The sequence below is a fragment of the Thermobia domestica genome, chromosome 18 (genome assembly GCF_964235325.1).
Source record: "Thermobia domestica chromosome 18, izTheDome1.hap1.1, whole genome shotgun sequence".
NCBI classification, from domain to species: domain Eukaryota; kingdom Metazoa; phylum Arthropoda; class Insecta; order Zygentoma; family Lepismatidae; genus Thermobia; species Thermobia domestica.
Genome location: NC_137471.1, coordinates 178,071,895 through 178,093,310, shown reverse-complemented (window position 1 = coordinate 178,093,310; position 21,416 = coordinate 178,071,895). Strand labels below are relative to the sequence as shown.

The window sequence follows — 21,416 nt, the reverse complement described above, 5'->3', positions numbered from 1 at the left end:
TACATTAAATAATTTCATAGATGTAAGATACTCGTTCCGACATATATTGGTTTATTGAAGTTAATTTTGTTTAATTCATCATGATTGCACATAGATTCTCAGTATAATTAATTCTATCTTAAAATTTGGTTTAGCAATTAATTTTTCTACTCTTGCTGGATCACATTCTATTTTTATAGTTTACATCTCTTCCTAATATTTTCCATTGTCTTCCCGAATACTGAATTATTCATAACTTTGTAGAATTCTTTGTCAAAATCGTTTGTTGCTCTCGTTCTCATCTGTGGTTTATATCTATGTAATTACTTAACCAGTCTGATTCTTTGAACTTTATTACCCTATGTACTTTCTTGAGTTTTAATCCAAGTGATAGACATTGTTTTAGATTCCGATAGCGAATCACATATTTTTTTATCATATAGGGTTGTTAGTAGCTTTGATTGTTTTGAACCAGGTGGACATGTTTTCTGGAGCTAATGGATAGTCTTTGTGATAGTCACGTATTTCTTTTGGATACTCATGCATCTACCTCTAGTATATAACCAGTATCAGAATCATCAGGCATCTTTGTGAAATCTGTTTTTCTTATCTCGTCTACACTTAGCCATCTAAATCCCTTATAAGGCAAAAATGATTCATAGCCCAAACGTAGAGGTTATTGACATGTAGGTTTATAATGTAAGAGTTTTCTGTATTCTCATCGTAATCTTCCATATACTTATTGTTTGCTTTTACATATCTTCTCGAGCATTGTGATATTCCACCTCTTATACCTTTCTCTATCATCAAGAACTCTAGTTCTATATCAGTCATCTTTAACATTGCATCCCAAGCTAAACCTGGCGCTGTCATATAACAAGCTGCATCAAGACCATAAGCTTTAAGACATGTTTCTCTAAAATTTTGAAACACATCTGCTAATAATAATACATCCGTTCTTGGATATTATTCATGGTATTGCCCGAGATTATTAACTTTAAATGTTTTCCATACTTTCTTTGCATGCTCATAATCCTTATCACTTATATGTGTGTTGGTCAGCTTGTTGAAGAATGTGTCCTTTGGTGGTAGTTGTCTCTGTCTAAACTTATCCCAGTCACCAACATAATCATAGGGATAAACACCTTCTCTTATTAGAAGTTTTAACTCCTTTTTGATAGGATAGAAGTGGTGTGTGTGTCATTTGCTCACTCGTTAGGTTTGATGAAATTTGTCTAAACTACATTACGTAAATCTAAACGAATCTATGAATTTTAATTTGATAGTTCCAACCTTTTTACTGTGTGTATCGTTGTTCGTTATTAGGTATTAATTCTACTTGCTCTTTATTACATCCTAGCTCTTTTATAAACAAGTAGAAATCATATCCTGATAAGTTATGTATAATCACTGGTACAAACTTAGATACTCTAACTTTTAGATTACAGTTGTTACATAATGCAGCTACAACACAGCTGTTCGTGAATCTTAACTTTATGTTTTTTTGGAGTATATTTTACTTTATAGTAAGAGCAGGATTCAGATTTGTTGAACTCTTTTATCTGTTTACGTGTTAATGGTTACTCGTTATTTTGCCTATATATGTTAGATAGTTCTTTGGCTTCTTTCTTTAACATTCTTATAAACTTCTTAGCTGCATCTTTACCTCTATACACAAGGGATGTATTTTACTTCCATCACTTTTTGCAATATAGCAACAGAACCCAGATGCTTCAGTTAGTTGGCGAATTTGTTACATATTTATTATTTCTAAATCAATGTTGCTTTGTGCAGCGATTTATCTTCTTGCCACTAACTGCAGACATATTAAAATAGTTGCAATCAAGGACTCGATATTAATTTTATATCACTGGATACAATCAGTCATATCGAAAAGCCAGGGAGCAAATATTAAAATTTCATTCCGGTCTATTTATGGGTGTCAACTGCAAGCGCTTATAAGTCTTTTCTTCTGCTGTCTGGTTCTTTATTTACAAACAAGCAGTCATTTGCCAAGATTGCAAACGCCAATTGGTGCAGATTGAAAATTTGTCTTGTCAGTGTGTGTACCCTTAGGATTTGGGACCAACATTAAAATATCCGCTTGAGCTTGAGAATCGTCTTGAGACAAGCTTTCATTGAGAAAGTTATCTGTAACCAGTTTCTAAGTTTAAGGAAAGAAACAATGAATAATTTAACAAATGATTACTTCTTCATGGTGCCTTAACATCTCATTTAGTCTTGTATGTAAGGTATTCTACTAGCTAACAGTTTCTCCGTAACCTCCAGTTATTGAATTACATAGCTATTTTCGCCGAAATTAATTTGTATGAAGAGTACCTAAATTCGAATACAGATAAGTCTGAACGTTTTAACATGCCTTAGTGTCCGTTTCAATCTACATTGAGTGTGACAAGCAAGATCTTCTACAGAGAAGAAATTAGATTTTCCAATCATGGAGTATTGGAGTACGTCCATGAATGGAGACGAAGATTGAAACTTAGTTCCTTCAATTGTTTTAGATTTTATATTTTCAGATTATTTTAAAAATTTTCTAACCTTCATTGGGATGTTTCGTTTCAAAAAATCATAAAACGGGTGTTGTTCATCGACTATTTTCAATTCTTATGGAAAAATATATATGAAAAGACCAGACATGACAGACATGACCAGAATAGAGAAACAAAATAGTTTTGATCTCTTATGGTTTGGAAAAGTGTTGCAACCTCTTAAAAAACACCACATATAGTTATTTTTGCAGTAAAATGAGGAATTGGTGTTTTGAAGGTATTATAGAAAAGGAAGAAAAAGCGCTAGAAACCATTTTTGTTATTTATTATATACTATGTTTTCAACTCTTCCAAACCATACGAAACATACATTAGAGGTGTAACAAAAACTTAACATATTTGTTGAATTTCGAAAAAACTTTGTTGTGCACATATTTCGGATGTTTCCTGTGTTTCAATGAAAACACATAAAATTTATTTTATGCTATGAATATAGTATTTTATACTATGAAAACATGCATTACATTGAAAATATTATTTACTTCCTATCTGTACACAACAACTGAGAATTAAGTATGAAAAAATTGAACATTTCCAAATTGTAGTATTTTCAAAAATTAATATGTCAAAAACCCCATATTGCATTTTCATGAAGTTTACATAAAGCAAGCACACGACATTGTTCTCTAATTCTGTCAAGACAGACTTGGTATTGTGTTTTCTGCGAAGAGAGATTAATTTTTATATTACACCTTACACAAGCAAAAGCAAATAATAGCAAAGTGGTAAACAAAATGTGGGATTGGCAACACTGCTTTTGATTGAAATTCAACATCCAAGGTGTTATATCACCAAAGTAACAATGGACATAAATATGTTGACCAAAAACAGGTTCGATAATATCTAGTGTGAAAAATACGGGACCGGCAAACAATTGGATCGTGAAAGGGGTCTGTCATACTCACATTTGGAGCATTCAAATAGAGGCCATTGCTGCTGAGAAAAGATCAAGTACATCAACAAGTGATACTTTGGTCTTGGACTTTGATTTTGCAAAGAACTTGATGGTTGTGTTGCAGGAAGAGATCCAAAGTTATCATTGGCAAACATCTCAAATCTCAAAAATGAAATGAAATTTTTGAGTTTTACATCCCACGTTTATGGCGGCTAGGCAAAAGTATTCTTTCATGATGACAAATGAATTAAATTGTGGAATGAAGAAACAGGCAGGATACGACAGAACACCGAGGAAACCCAAACACACGGCGTTTGCCCATCACAAAGTTCACTTGGCGCAAGCTGTGATCGAACCAGGAATCCCATGCACCAGAAGTGAACGCTTTACCACTGACCCAAATCTCAATATTCACATGTGTTCGATACTTTCGTTGTATCACACATAGGTTTGCAGTAGACGGTGATGACTTGGCTAATGATAGTGTGCATGCACTATGTGCTGTCCAGTTGATCATGGGTGAAATATCTATACACGCATTTTCCATCCAGATATTTTTATCTGAGAGAGCAACCTCCCATTTCAAAAACAGATTTCAGCGATTGGAGCTACAATGCATGAGTGACAACTTTACAAGAACAACACTATTTTCAACTAGTGGGTATGAAAAGTGCCCCTGTGACGGTGTAGGGGGTTTAGTAAAACACTGTGCAATTAAGTTTGATCTGCAACTGCAACATAGCCTATTGATGCAATCAGAAATGCAAGAAGATTCGTTAAGACTGTCTCTACATTTATGAACAAAACAACATTTGTGTTTTTAGACAACTGAATTGTCGAAGAATATCGTTCAATTAAAAAGAAATAGTAAGTGAATATAAAATCGGTGACTGGAATTTTGTCCAGCACTTTTGAATTGCATCACATAAACTTTCCATTATCAGAATTGCTCCTCATACAGACACCTCATATTTTTAGTTTCGTAACCAACCCTCAATAAACTGTGATGATTTGTGTGTAAGTGATTTTGTACTGGGTGTATGGGATAGTGAGTGGTGGGGAGTGGCGTAATTTAAGCTTCACCACCACCCCGCAAGGCTTAGTTATGCAACCCCGTATTCTATATATTTTGCGCCCTACATTCAATATATTCTCCTCCTCTGGAGCTCGAGTGTCCCCCCGTGCCGCGGGGGTGCTATTTACGCCCATGGAGATGGGTGGGACAAATAAATCATGTATTACTCAAACTGGAAAATGTTACGAACACTTTTATGATTCCACATGGTACTGCAACTGGTTAAGATGGATTCCCTTATTCCCACTGGAAGCTCTATACATCCCGTCTCACACGGATCTGAACTAAGGCCTCAACCCAGGCTACAACTTAACAATGTTGCTTAATTCAAACTTCCATACAATTTCTTTTATCCTGAGGTGATGTAGGGGATCAGACGATCCTTAAAACTAGGTAGGTCTTACCAGCAGAGCCTCTCGTGGTCACTGTATTAAACAGACGAAAAACGTGTTACGCAAATCGTAAATACTATTGTTTTTCTATTTCACGATATGAGTTCATGTGAAGAGGATGAAATAGCCATAGCAGCGATAACTGCTCTGTTGCTGACACAAAATCCGCCATCCCCTCCCGCCCCAAAAAAACGAGAGAGAGAAAGAAAGAAAGAGGAGCTGGTGGACTAGGGAGTGAATTCTTCGCCGCAATAATGCACAGAAAAGCACCGCATTTTCAATGGTGAATAATGAACTACTTACAAATCATCGTTCCTACAAAAAAAAAAAAAAAAAAAAAAAAAAACTACAGAATGGATTATTCAGTTTCATACCCTATTGAAATTAGTAACTCCGAAACTTCAGCAGCAAGATATGAACATGAAGGAGTCTGTATCAGCTGAAAAACGGTCTGTAATCCTTGGATCCACCTGATTGTAAAACTGAAAATCAAATGACTTGTCCAAATATGTAAATGAGGGCAGTTATCAGGCGCGGAAAGCTGAAAGAACAATCTGAGGTACTGAGTGCATCCTCTCAGGTCAGTACCCACAAAAAATGCCCATAAAGTAAACCTATACAAACCGGGAACCCATCTCATGCACTACAACTGAATTTTTGTATTGTGCCAGCATTGTAGAACTGTTCCCTGAAATTTCACAAAAGGCACGTAACACTAATGACAATTAACTCTCATTGTTTCTGTCTTTGGCACTGGTTTATTTTTAGCGCATCACATGTGAATTTTATGTTTACAAGGGTAGGATTACAAGTCTAAAATTATTACAAGTGCTTTACGGCGGATAAAATAAATGGGTTGATATGAAGGATACATGTATAGAAACTATTTTCCACCGGCGATGAATTTCTGCACAGTCCACAGAATTTGTATTTTGTTTACAAGTGGAACGTTACTAGTATGAAACCATGACAAATGCTATTGAAACTCGTATCATTGTCAAAACCCACTAGTTTTCACTACCCTCGCATATGCGGATACCAGCCTTCGCTGACGCGCCTGTTCCCTTCAGACGCACCAACTCGCTAACTCTCGGGCACTACAGTTTCGGTGCTATGACTCGGTTAGATAACATTCGTGCTTTTAAGTGGCGACCTAGTGCAGGTTGTTTTGTGCTTTTTGGGCTGCAGTTTTTATGCATGCATCCGGACGACGCAAATCGTAAAAGAATTATAATTTTTCAACAATTGCTTATGATACCCCCTTGATATTAACTATGCCATGTGGATATTTTCATGTCGCCCAGCATAAATCATTTAGAAAACAATAAGAAGGTAATTAGTGAAAGAATTTTATTTTTTGAACAAGCATTTTGAGTGGTGCACCAAAAGTAAACCTGCACGTTTTTTTAACATGTTATATTACTGTTACATTACTTTTTTAACCTGTTACATGTGGACTCAAGGAAACGCCATGTTTGAGGACTCTAAGCTGAAATATGTGGAATATTTTCTGTTTCGAGTGTGATGTCGTGTGCGAAAAATTGTGATTGTGTTGTTGTTGTGTAATTCTGGTAGTGTGAAGCAGAAAAAAACACAAAATATGGCGTCGAATATGGTTGTATGTTCTTGTTCACCTAATGGAAGAAATCGTGAAACTCAAGTTAAGAAGTGTTATAAATGTAAAAAAGTAGTAAAAAAACAGTATACGCTGTGATGTTTGTAAACATATATTTCATATTGGCAAATGTAGCGTCGTGAAGAAAACTGACATCAAAAATAAATGGTCTTGTATTTCATGTGTTGATACTGTAATTCAAACAAGTGATGATAGACATGAAGTTTCAAATTTTCAAGCAGTGTTAGATGAATTTCCTAAAATATATGAAGAAATTGCTACATTACGTAAAATAATTGAGATCTTAAGTAATGATGTCCAGAAATTTCACCAGCACTATAGTAATGAATCAAATAAAAAAGTGAAGTAAACAATACGTGGAGTAAGGTTGTGCAAAAAGGTGCTAAGTCCAGTGGCTTAAATCGTAACAAAAAAGTAGTAGACCTAAGCGTGGTGAGTAGTGAAAGCTGTAATATTTACAGTAGTACCAAATGTTCTACCCAGCTGCGAAAAAACAGTGTGAGCAGTACCCTAAATTCACAGGATCTAAGTGCAAGGGTGCAAAATGTGTAAGCTGCAAAACTGTCATGTACATCACCGATGAAGAGTGCAGAAAAGGTAACTAATGTGAAAACAGTTGTAGAACCTGTTACTCAACTGACTAATGCTACAAGAGCTGATGAGTTAGTGATACCTACACAAAACCGGTATAGTGTGTTGATGGAACCTGATGTTGATGAAGTACAAGGAAACATATCTCCTACACGAAGAATAGTTCGGGTGAAGTCATCTGTGAATAATGCAGTGAAATCTACACCAACAAAGGAAGTAGCAGGTAAAATTGTTATTTACTCTGATAGCCATGGTCGTAATATGTCCTCTATGCTAAAAGACAAGGTAAATAATATTGGTGTACAAGGTTTAATTAAACCAGGCGCAAATCTTAAAGAAGTAACCCAACCTATCATGGCATCTGTTGATAAACTCATAAAAGAGGATACAGTGATAATATTCGGAGCCACAAATGATGTGTCAAAAAATGTTACAGATACACTGCGTCAAAGGTTGCCTTATATGACACATACAAATGTAATAGTTGTAAATTTGCCTTATAGGTATGATCTTGCTGATTTCTCGTGTGTAAACAAAGGAGAGTTTGAAGAGGTTGTGTAAGCACTTTGGGAATGTAAGGCTGTTAGATGTTAGTAATATGCCAAGGGAATACCACACAAGGCATGGTATGCATTTAAATCGTAATGGTAAAGATTACATTTGTAACAAACTAAGTGAAATGATAAAACGTAACATAGTAACCTGTCCTATACCCCTCCCTTATCCAGAAAGTAGAAATGAAAATATGGTAAATTCCTTTTCAAATGTGGAAGAACTTCCTTTTTTAGTTCACAGCCAGAAAAATTATGCAAAGGTCCATTAAATATTTATCATCATAATGTACAAGGGCTTGGTACAAAGGTTGAATTATTAGAAGTGCTCCTGGATAAATTAAACAATATAAACATTGTATGTCTTTCTGAACACTGGCTTGATAACAACGCAATAAAATTAGTGAATTTTAGTAAGTTTAAGTTAGCATCATTCTATTGTCGTTCGGAAAGGAAGCACGGCGTAGTCTGTATCTTTACAAATGATAATGTAAAATATACTGAGTTAGATATTCATATTCATATTCATATTCATATTTATTTGCCTGTTCATAGCTTACAAATGAGGACAATCCTCAATTAAGCATTACAGTTGTCAGATATGATTTACATTCTCTATATATTATCAGTAAGGTAAGTTTCCACAGAGTAATAGCTTTTTTCTAACAATAATTCTAACAGAGTATTTCTAAATATCCGTTTTTCGTTAATGTCCTTATACTTTGTTGGTAATTTGTTATATAATTTTATACAATTCATATACACAGTTTTGCTAAAATTTGCATAATTCTGTTGGATAATATACATATTACAATTCTGCCTAGTATTGTATGAATGAATCGTATTAGCTAAAGTAAATAAATCCTTGTGCTCGATTACATACATAATTGTGCGATATATATATAAACTAGGTAATGTCAATAATTTATATTTTTTAAAAATATTTTTACATGAGGATCGTTCAAGCATGCTAAACATTATTCTAATAATTTTTTTCTGTATTCGGAATGTACTAGCACTTATTCTCGAATTCCCCCAAAATATAACACCATAGTTTATTATTGAAAAAACTTTGCTATAGTATAAGGACATGACAGCTTCCTTGCACAAACTACCTTGCAACCTACGGAATGCAAAGCAGAGTGAACTGAGTTTAGTATTAATGTATTCAACATGAGTATTCCATGTTAAATCTTCATTAACATATACCCCTAGAAATTTAATAGATGGTGTTTGACATAATTCTACAGTGTCTACAGTTATTGGTACAAGTTCATTTCTTTGGCCCGGGAATCGAAATTTGACAATGTTAGTTTTTCCTAAATTCATAGTTAATTTATTTATGTTTAACCAATTAATAATTTTTGTTAGCGTCTTTGTAGTGAACCTTTCTGCTTCATTTACTGAGTCTCCACTGACAAGAACATTTATGTCATCAGCATACAATGTTGACTTCACACAGCCTAGACTGTTAACCAAATCATTAATATATACAACAAACAAAAGAGGTCCCAATATTGATCCTTGTGGTACTCCTTTTGTTACTTTCATTAAAGATGATTTAAAAATTTTTCTTCTGCCATTTACCTCTTTACAGATGCCAACAGTTTGACTACGTTCAGATAAATACGACTTTATCCAATTGTTTGCCACACCTCTGATGCCATAAGAATACAATTTTTCTAGCAAAATACCATGGTCTATAGAATCGAACGCCTTAGATAAATCAACAAAAATACCAATTACATACTTTCCTTTATTTATATCCATTGCTACATCAGAGATGAAATTAAAGATTGCAGTGTTGGTTGACTTCTGGCTTTGAAACCCGTGTTGACTTGTGGATATTATATTATTTAAAAGGAAAAAGTTATTTAGTCGCGCTTTCATTGCTAACTCAAATATTTTAGAAAAGCACGACAAAACTGAAATAGGACGATAATTATTTAACTCCAATTTACTTCCCTTTTTATACACAGGTGTAACTCTAGCTAACTTAAGCCGCGTAGGAAAAATTCCTGTCAAAAATGAATGATTTATTATATGACAGAGTTGATGTGCAATAAGAAGAGAACTTTCCTTTACAATCATGGTTGGCACTTCATCCCAACCTGGAGAGCTGGAGCTTTTTAAGCTTTTTATTATTTGTAAGATTTCTTCTGGTGTAGCTGGTTTCAGGAAAAGCGACTTAGTTATTCCGCTCTGTAGCTTAGAGTTATTTTCCTGATGAGCTATTTTGATTGGGTTAAATGTTTCTAAAGTTAAGAAATATTTATTAAAATGATTTGCAATCTTATCTGGGTTACATACTACTTGAGAGTTTATTTTTATTGCATCAATTCCTGTTGTTTTTACCTTATTCATCTTACCATTAATTAACTTCCACATAGCTTTACTTTTGTTTCTCGCTGCTAAGATGTAATTTGTACTTTGTAAAAGTTTTGCTGTTCGTATGACTCTTTTGTATGTCTTTTTATAGTATTTTACATATTCAATAAATTGAGGTGTTACATCTTTACACGTTTTTAGTTTTTTTGATAACTCAAGTAGTTTGAGTTTAGAAGTCCTAATTCCTATAGTGACCCATGGTTTCCCCAACCTAACCTTACTGTAGTTCTTTCTGGGAAACGCAATATTGAAGTGAAAGAGAAATGTATCTAGAAAAAAGTTAAATTTACCATCCGTATCACCAATTTCATATATTTTGTGCCAGGTTTCTTGTGCTAGCAAGTGTAGAAAGTAATTAATATTAGTTTTTGAGAAACATCTTTTTGTTATAACTTCTGATTGAGTAGGTACGAATATTTGAGATGTGTGTATTTGCCCTATTATTGCATCATGGTCAGAAAAGCCTGGCTTAAAGATATTCAAAGAGGTAACTGACTCTGTGTATTGTTTACTTATTATTATTTGATCTAACGCAGTTTTCCCTCTAGTTGGTTCTCTGATAAGAGGCTGCAACCCAAACATATCCAATATATTTTGACATTTTGTTTTTTCTCTTGATTGAACCAGCCAGTCAATGTTAGTATCACCACAAATTATTACCGTACTATATTTCTTACACAGAGACTCAAGAGCAGTTTCAAGATTCCTAAAGAATACATTAATATTTCCTGCTGATGACCTATAGAAGCAAATTATACACATGTTTTCAATTGAAATAGCAACTATTTCAAAATGCAATTCAACAACGAATTGACTTACATTTATTTCCTTAAAACGTAAATGGTCACCTACAAATATACATACCCCACCATGTTGCCTACTAGCGCGTGAATAATTTGTAGCTAACTGATAGTTATTTAAGTGTACCATATTCATCTGATTAGCAGATAACCAGTGTTCACTAAAGCAAATGACATGCATACCTTTAAGATCCTCTTCAACTAATACATCAAAAAAATCAAGTTTACTAGCTAAACCTTGCACGTTCTGGTAATATACATTTATTACATTATAGTCACTGTTACCTCCATTGGCTAAGTGCTTGGAATTTTTATTGGAACTTGCATTAAAAAACTATTATCATCATACCTTGTAGGAACCTTTCTTATTCTATTTGATTTTCGGGAGTCGTACTAGATGGATATAAGTCAGTTCATCTGTGAAATGCACATTGAAGCAACGACCCTGAAACTAAATGAGTCTAATGTTTACATAATATGTCTATATAGACCTTATGCTGGCGATATGTCTATCTTCTTTAATAAATTAGAATCCATGCTGAATCATTTGTTTGTTAAGCTTCGAAATGTAATTACTTGTGAATATGTGAATATTAATTGGTTAATTGACTCGAAGTATAAGTCTCAGTTAGAAGGTTTGCTGAACACATTTAATACGCATGCCGTTATAAATGAACCCACGCGATTTGGAAAAACAGCTTTAGATCAGTTCATACTTATGAAAAATCAACCAATAAATGTATCACGTGTTTTCAATCCTGGGTTTTCAGATCATGACGCTATATACGTACAATTACCATTGATAGATAAATTAGTTAAAAATAAAAACTATACAGCCTTAAAGAGATCCTTTTCAGAGTCGAATATTCAGTATATGTGTTATTTAATAAGTCAAGAAACATGGGAGGAGATATATAAATATAGTTCCATGGATGAAAAGTTTAAAGCTTTTATGGACACATTTTTATATTATTTTAATATTGCTTTTCCCCTAAAAAGTCGTACTATTTCGAAACGCATTGATAAAAGTTGGATTACAAATGGAATTAGAAAATCCAGTACCAATTTGATAAGATTTAATAAGATTATTAAATCAGGTAATTTTAAATCTGATGATTTAAAGAAATACATACAACTGTATAGGAAAACCTATAAGAAGGTCATAAGGGCAGCAAAATTAACGCAAAACAATAGCTTGATTTTAAATGCCCGAAATAAGACTAAAGCAATGTGGCAAATAATCAATAAAACTCTTGGCACAAGCAGGCCTAAGAGTGTAGAATATCTTAAACTAAATGGTAAAGTTATAAACAATCCACAGCAAATAGCAGATATATTTAACGATCATTTTGTGAATTCAGCTGATCAAATTAAAAATACTGATCACTCAAAAATAATGCAGAAACTCACAAATCAAGGAGAAATAAACACAAAGTCTATGTTCTTATATCCAGTTTCTGTAGATTATCAAACAGCAGTTCCTCAGGTATGGATGAAGTTCCTTCCATTGTAATTAAAAAAATGTGCGAAACATATCACATATCAACTTTGTTACCTTATAAATTTCTCGTTAGAAAACGGTATATTTCCCACACTACTTTAAAATGCTAAGGTTCTTCCAACTTATAAAAAGGGTGATGAGAATGTCATAACAAATTATCGACCTATTTCAGTGCTATCGATATTTTCAAAAATATTTGAGTCAGTCATGTCCAAACGTCTTAGCAAATTTTTAATAAATCATAATATTATCTCGACTTTTCAGCACGGATTTCAGAAGAATAAAAGTATTGATACCGCTTTATTTGATTTTCTTACAGATGTCCTGAAATCACTCGATAATAGGAATTATGTTATAGGTTTATTCATGGATCTGTCAAATGCATTTGACAAAATTGATCACAATATTATGCTAAATAAATTGTCTCAATATGGCATACGTGGCGTAGCAAACCAGTGGTTTTCATCCTACCTAACAAATAGATGCCAAACTGTTCACATTACAAAAGTTGAATCAAATCGATCCTGCACTTTCTTCTCAAAGCAAACAAAAATTACCAGAGGTGTCCCTCAGGGCTCTATTTTAGGCTCTACTCTATTCATAATTTATGTAAATGATCTGATAGAAACTTTACACCCCACAAAATGCATGTTATATGCTGATGATATAAATATAGTTATTACTGAACAAGACCCAAATTTAGTATTGGTCAAGACAGAAAAGGTTATAAGCAAAATAGTTACTTGGTTGAATGCAAATAACCTTCTCCTAAATAGAGATAAAACAGTCGCAATTTACTTTCGTTTTCCAGGAAATAATCCATCCTTCCCTTCGCTAAACATTAATGGAAAACAAATTGAGTATTCTAATGCAACAAAATTACTTGGTGTTTACATCGATAATGATTTGTCTTGGCAAACCCATGTTAAAACATTAAATAAAAAATTGACTACTTTATGTTTTGCGTTCTTTAGGTTACGAGATACAGTTTCACGAAATAGCTTATTATCGATATACTATGCAAAAGTCCAATCACTCCTCAGTTTTGGAATTATCTTTTTGGGGTCAGCCGCATGCAGTCAGGAAACATTTCGGATACAAAAGAAAATACTACGAATAATATTCAGACTAAATAAAAGAACATCATGTAAAGAAACATTTAGATCACAAAAAATGTTAACCCTTCCAAGCCTATACATATATAAATGTATACACTTCGTGAAACAAAACAAACAGATGTTTATAGAAACAAGAGATATTCATGCATACAACACGCGGCAATTAAGCGACATTTACGTAGTACAACAAAATTACTCCAAGTACCAAAAAAAATGTTTATTTAAATTGTACGAGACTTTATAATATGTTACCATCACATTATAAAGAGGTAAATTTTAATACTCAAAACAAAATTCGTACTCTGTTACTTTCTAAAGCATATTATTCAGTTCAGGAATTTGCAAATGATAACGATGTATGAATATGATGTAATTATGTAACAAATTTAACATGTGATGTTTATTATAATTTTGTACTTGAAATGGTGTAATAAGCTGTAATTACAATTTGATTTATATGCATGACAACTGTAGAACTTATAGGAGATACTCTCCATATTGTAAGTCAAAACAGGCTAAATAAATAAATAAAACATTTTTTGGTATACAAATTGCACAATAATCACCTATTTTTATTCTTTTAAAAGATGTAATTACATTTGTTCACAGCTGTAGTGTTCGGGCGGATACCTTCACTGCATACCTCCTCTGAGGTCTTTATTCTTGCATTTTTTAAATAATATAAATCGTGCTACAAAAAACCATATTTTTCGTATGACTATATTAATACTATTTGTGCTTCTCTTGTTCAGGCAGCATTGTTTTGAAATTGTCCAGGCAGCGAGAAATAAAGTTGAATGTCGTCAGGCGCTACTCTTTTCTGATAGGTAGTTGTATGCAAGTCCAGATGAAAATAGAAACTGCTTCTATTTCTTTCAAGTCAGGATCCAAATAAGGAGAGCAGAAAATTTCAACCTGAACTAGGGGCAAGTTACTTCTCATACGATCGTTAAGTAAGGTCGTGAATTTTAGATCGTGAATCGCATCCTTACTTCAGTCCCGTCTGAGAGAGGCTTACGTCTCCTCAAATTTTCAGCAACCCAAGTAAGGCTTACAGAAGTCGTTTTTACACAGTTGTGATACACTGATGAATGCTTACATAAAATAAGTCTTAGTAATTACTGAACCTGTTCTTTTTGAACATATTTACTTACATTCTTACTATGATGATATAACACCTTAGGGGTGGAACTTAAATCTAAAGCAGTGTTGCCAATCCCACACTTTTTCAAACTTTACTATTATTTCACACCTTGTTTAAGGAGCAATATAAAAGTTCATATCTCTCTTCGCAGAAAAATAATGACAAGTCTGTCTTGACAGGATTGGATAACAATGTCGTGTGCATGCTTTGTGTACATTTTATGACAATTCAAGATGGGTTTTTGAGAGACTAATTTTTGAAAGTAATTCAACTTTGAAATTTTAACTTTTTAATGCTAAATTCTCACTTATGGTGTACAGATAGGTAGGAAATAATATTTTTACTGCAATGGCATAGTATTTATTCATAACACAAAACGAATCTTATGTGTTTTCATTTAGGCACAGGAAATATGCGAAATATGTGCACAAGGAAGTTTTTCTCAAATTCAACAAATATGTTACAGTTTATGTTACACCTCTAATGTCTCTGTTTGGTATGGTTTGGAAGAGTTTAAAACATAGTATTATATAAACAACAAAAATGATTTCTAGCACTTTTTGTTTTCTCTTAATAATACCTTCAAAACGCAACTCCTCACTTTGCTGCAAAAGTAACTATTTGTGGTGATTTTTGAGAGTTTGCAACACTGCTGCAAATCTTCAGAGATCAAAACTATTTTTTTTCTGTATTCTGTTCATATCCATCTTTAATATATATTTTATTCATGCAATTCCAATATGGTCATTGTAAACATTTGCCTATCACGTGTACAATTTGAAATCAATGGGCCATATGATAAATTTTCTTTCCTTTCTCTCACATTCATTATGTAGTGGAGTAATTTATTACAGGTACAAAGATTTAAGGTATTTTTATATATGGGGCTCATTGGACAAAATTCTGCAAGCAACAGAAATGGAGAAACATTTCTAGCATCAATTCCCCAACAACAGCCTGTTACAGTTCTCCACATGAATACCACTGCCGTTTGCTGCTTGAAATGTTACATGTAACTAGGGTTTCATCAATCAAGGTGGTTATGATACAATCAAAGGTACTGGATACGACGCAATGAACTTATAGTAGCCAAAGAAAATGATTTTGCTAACGACCGAAAAAAACCTATTATTAGCAGTTTGTGCTTTCTAAGCTTAATAATTCTATGTTACTTGTGTCCTCCTTGTACGTAGAAGGGGAGTATATAATCGTGTATATAGTCTTATTACTAAAAACATTTTGTCTTATAGGCTTCATTGCGTGCATCTCAAAAATGAAGACACTGCTTGGTAAGTCCTAACGATAGCTTATATTTTGCTAATAAATAAAAGTCGATATAATACTAGTATTAAGAATAATATAATGCCTTTTCTTGATTATCAATTAAAACGTAATGAATTTTCCACGATAGTGTCATAGTCTGCAACGGGTAAACAAAAACAAAACTTCAAACCCAATATAGCAGATCTGTATCAGTTACGGATTTCAAAAAGCTTTAAGAACTTGTGCATTATGACTATACTGCTACAAATTATCATTATAATAGCTATACTGGCTTTACTTAAGGTTAATAGTAGTAAATTTAAAACCATACGTGAGTTATATTGTCAGGAAATCTAGTTTTGACGTACTTTACACATGCCTTATAAAGCACTGAAATAAGATAGAAAGAAAACATTAAAATACTTACTTATTTTTGTAACACACAAAAGGAAGAGGACGACTAAGGAAAAGGCATAAGTTTGCTGATATCTCAATGTAAAACGTTGCGTAAACCTAAGTGTGAAACAGTATCTTCATTCTGTTCAAGTCAAATTCTACATTAACATGACAACAGATTTATCCGTAACGACTAATAGCTCTTATTCGTTGGTATTCCGTAATATTTTATAGCAAATAACAGAAAAGTACATTAAACCATTCTAGTACTTAAGAAAATCGTTAAAAATTCTTCTTTTAGTAACTTCTTCGGTCTAAATGTTTGAAACAGTACTATACAAACTGAATACAAACATATTGTAATAACGTTACCGAAACATCTAAGTATTTTTCATGCTTACTAACCAAAAGTATGTTATTTGTGTCATTTAAACGTAACAATAACATGACGCTAAAGTATTTGTGGATGCGTTTTGCTAAAATTTTACAGATTCGTCGGGCAGCAGAACCTATGATAATAATTACAAACGTACCTTTTGATCACTTTGTGATATTTTTCTAACATTAAATAAAGTACCAATGTATTCACTTGTACTTGACTAACTTTATATATGGAAAGTAATCACTCTATTTCTTCACTTTTAGATATTGAGATACCTGACAGAAACTACTCGGCTGGAACCAAATATGAAATACCACGAAGGAAATATTAAATGCTGATAATATATATTTTTATACAAGTTATACGTAATACAAATAATAATATAGGAAGAACTCTACTGCTTCAAAAATCAATATTGTAGATAATATTCACTGTTAGAACTCTGTAAAATAATAAATTATTACAATAGAACTTAAGTATTTCATTCTCAGTGTAGACATAGTTATAGTGTAGACAGTGATTAAAAATTGATTTAACCATGAAGTAAGGTGGTTCGCTATACTATAAACCTAATAATGAGAACTTTACAATCTGCATTTTAGGTTAGCTTCCTCAAAATGAAACTTAAAGATGATTTCTTCTTTTTCTCACAATTACAAGTTTTAAACGTGGGAGCAGAAAATTGGAGACATCATACAAAAGAAACAAATTACCGATGTTTATTAGGAAAAAAGAATAAGACCTTGGTTACTGTGTTCGACTATGCGCAGTATCACGGGATTTGATTTTTGGTGGAAGTCCATGTTGTCAGGATTTCACGTTAAGAGAAATAATGCATTTTCCAATATTCAGTTGCTTGCGACATTACTTGTGTTCTTGCTTTCAATTTTCTTACACAGGGATTAACACGTTTATTCTTGCATTGTTGCATTTGAAACGTTTCGAATTCCGGCCTATAAGCTGGTAATTTGGAACCACTGAGATATATCAATTTAGTTTTTAATTTTTCATACTTAAGCGTATCTATTAAGTTTTGAGCTTCTAATTGGAGAACCAAACCGAAGGGACAACCTACAAATATATAGAAGGTAGCTCTTTTGTTTTTCTCCTCTGCATGACTCGAGTAACGCAAATTTGTCAAACAATAAATAAAACTAAAATTTTCAGTAATATGTTCGATGTATTTAGCTAAGTGTGAAATGTTGTAAGTCTGTCGAACATCTTGTTCAACCATGATGGAATTATTGCCCTAAAGTGTTTTTGTTTGACCTAATTTATAGCATAAAATGCTGAAAGTTAATTTATTGATACGTTTAAAAAGGGAAAGAACACACACAGTCTAGTCTCCGTATCTAAGTTTCTTTAACTTCTCTTTCCGGTTAACGAAAAGTGTTCAGTAGGGGAGTATTAAGTTCTATTTACCCGGGTTGAGTGCGACGCTTCTACCATATAAAATCTTACTACAGCAATTAGGAGGTAGATCGATTACATACAATAATAAATTTTCTCACACAACCAGTTTTACTATAAAACGTTTGACACAGTTCGACTAAATAAGTATCAAGTCCACTAATAATTAAGATATTTAGATATCATGAGAACGGAAAAATCAACCGATTTTCCAATGCACGAGAAAGGCTCAAGACAAATCGAGGAATTTCTTTTGTCAACACCTTATAACATCATCTCAAGTATTTTATTAGCAAGATTAATCTCATAAGCAAGTGAAATTATAAGAGATTATGTGTGCAAAATTTAGGCGAAATCAATACACTTTCAACCATATATCCCACTCGACAAATACTGGAAAAGAAATAAAACTACGAAACATATTTTGAAATAAGACGACGATGTGAAATGAGATGACTAACTTATTTTGGGGTGATGTGAATAGTTCTGTTAATCATTCCATATTGTGAATGTACATCCCTCCGAATACTAACACATACCGAATACTGGCCTCCCGGATAACTTTTTCTGAAACAAACACTGCTCCAGACCAGTCTGAGATATGAGAAATTTGGGTTCAAGACCTATTGGTAACTCAAATTTTGTGCTCTTTCTTCTAAGGTCAGACAATTCAACGCTGCCAAGACGGTACTTTGGACAAGATCACGGATTGATATGTCTATTTGCTTCTTAAGGATTTCTACAAAAGTAGCTTATCTACCTTTACATCATGTATGTGTTCTTCGTTAGCTCTATACTCATTATATACCAGTCTTTATTCTGCTATTTACATTATGCCGAAGACACTTTTTTTCACTACTTCACCCCCATGTGTGGGGTAAAGTGAATAGTTTACCTTGTATAATTCATTTCTTTCTGTGCACGTTACTTCAGATACGATATGAACCATATTTGTATTTTCAGAATGCAGAAGGTCTGTCTTATTCATATATCACAGACATGTAGGTCTGTCAATGATCCGAGCTACTATTTCTGTGTAAGATATTCTGCATGCTTACTATGTTCAATTCCCGCCGAATTAATCTATATGATATTTTTTGAAACGGAAAGGTAGTAATGTGATATACCAATCAGGGCCAGTATGTTCTCAAAACGTTACTTATAAACTTTGGTATTCAATATTTGCACTTATTTGGAATATTTAAGATCATCTTTATAGTCTTCTTTATAGTTCTATAAGGTAGAATAGCCCTTATTCCACGAACTTTGATCCCCCTCCGTTTCTCACTGTGCTCAGCCGCTGTAACTTTGCGCATACACATATTTTCACATCCTCTATCAGGCGCACTATGTCTCATCCCGCAACTAGATTCATCCATTTGGACCTTCGAACTTGTAAGAGCTCTGCTGAAAGCTAACAGAGTAGCTAAGTTTCCACCAGAGTGAGCGGAGGCCTTATAGCTCCAACGCAATATAAGAGAGACAAGTCGAAACTGATATCGATTGTAGTGATATTCGTAATTTTATAGCTGCTGCTGTTCTCTTCTATTACATAATCCAGTTCTGACCGTGGCTTCTTTCGGGTTTCTTGTTATAGTAACTTGCAGTAGAAATGGACGTTGTGTTGTCTACAAATAAAAGTAGTTGATGATGTCTGTAACTGGTACACTGTGCAGGATATTGCAATATAAACCACAAATATGGCTTTGACAATGTGTAGTTAGAGTGCGAAATGATTATATTTTTAGACCATCTCTCCCAGGACATTATCCAGCATACAATCTCGCCTCCACGAGAGTTGGATTACAGAATACGCCTGGTCTCAAATACAAAGGCTGCTGGAAAAGTTTCTGAAAAGTAGTGCTAACAGTGTACGATTATTCTATATTCGGACAAGAGACCTTTCTATGTGTAAGTAACTTCAACACTTTTAGCTTTGATTGTTTATCAAATCCTATCCGTTTATTTATCACATCAGTTTGACTAAGTAGTTTTGTATGAGCAAAACAAAATATCTTGTGAACATTTTTGAGTAATGGTTTTATAGTTTGATATATATAATTTACACCGAAATGATAAACTAAACAACTTTACTTGTGTTTTAAAATAACATAAATAGAGTTGTATACAATTGATTTCCTAAGTTTCAAATTGGTCACACATTTTTCAGTAATGAATTTCATAGAGGTTGTGCATCCAAATGACATGTGATTGTTGGTAATGTTGAAGCTGTGCATGAAATGATTCGGAGAAATCAACATTTGACACACTATGAGATTCAGTCATTCTTCAACATTGACTGAAAACAATACATACAATTTACATGTTAACCTAAACATGGTAAGACTTTCAAACCAGTGAATCCAACACAATTTAACTGATGGTGACTAACATGTTCGTATCAATTATTATACAGAAATACTGAACAAATTCAACCTAAATAAGTTAAATCTGGTGTCCTACATCCTTACAGGAGACGAAACTTAGACGCTTGATGCGAACCCTAAATTAAAACGCAATCCATTATTTGGATGTTTCAGAATCAACCGAAATGAACTAAAGTTATTAATTCGAGAAGTGTTGCAAATCATATTATTGCTTGTATCTTAGAATATACTCGTTCTGCGGCGATAGAAAATCGAAAGACTGTAAATGCTAAGTTGTATACAAAACTTATTTGCTAGCATTATTATTTATTTGTTTTTTGATTATTGTTTATTTACCAACAATTTATTTGACAACATGATGTTTGTGATACTGAAAGGACATAGTGTAATAATTGCACCATAAGACGCAGATGTTGCTATGAGTAGGTGATCAAGTTTACTGGAGGTCACCCAATTGGCTATTGGGAGTGTGTTAGATGTTAGCAAAGTACCAGTGTTCTGCTTTTACCAATACTGACTGTTAACAGGGTTTTAGTTCACGTCAGTCGAGGTACAAAGAAAATACACATGAGCTCGGGTAGAAAGGATCCAATGGCATGCTTAAAACGTTCGATTGTCAGAAGCACAAATACTCAGTTATTAAAATCTGCCAATTACGTCAAAGTCTAAAGTTCACAGATCAGTAGAAACCGCCCATCGGCATTTTCATAGAGCGGGAATATACCGTGTCTCCTAAAGCTAACCACTGCTTACAAGTAATAAAGTAACATACAATGTACAACAAGCCGCAACTCTTTTGGAATTATTTCATGTTCTCTGATAAGAATGTATTTTTTCCGTCCTTGAGCAGTGGTTGACAGTGGATTAGAAAGCGACCAACATTCTATAAATCACCGTTGTCCTGTGGTGAAATATTTTAAAGGTAAGGTGCAATTTGT

At 33.4% G+C, this 21,416-nt stretch overlaps 1 protein-coding gene across 4 annotated transcripts in view; it reads left to right on the top strand.

Annotated features, from left to right (window-relative positions):
* Positions 1 to 17,063, top strand: part of LOC145674903 (uncharacterized) — a 157,566-nt gene extending 140,503 nt beyond the window's left edge. For 2 of the 4 annotated variants that reach the window (XM_081745162.1, XM_081745163.1), the window contains exons 12-13: positions 15,891 to 15,929; positions 16,945 to 17,062. The gene's annotated coding sequence lies outside the window, so the exon portion shown is untranslated. Of the gene's footprint in view, positions 1 to 15,890; positions 15,930 to 16,944 lie in introns of all 4 variants that reach the window. The other 2 variants (XM_081745161.1, XM_081745164.1) reach the window with 2 other exon arrangements.
* The last annotated feature ends 4,353 nt before the right edge of the window (positions 17,064 to 21,416 follow it).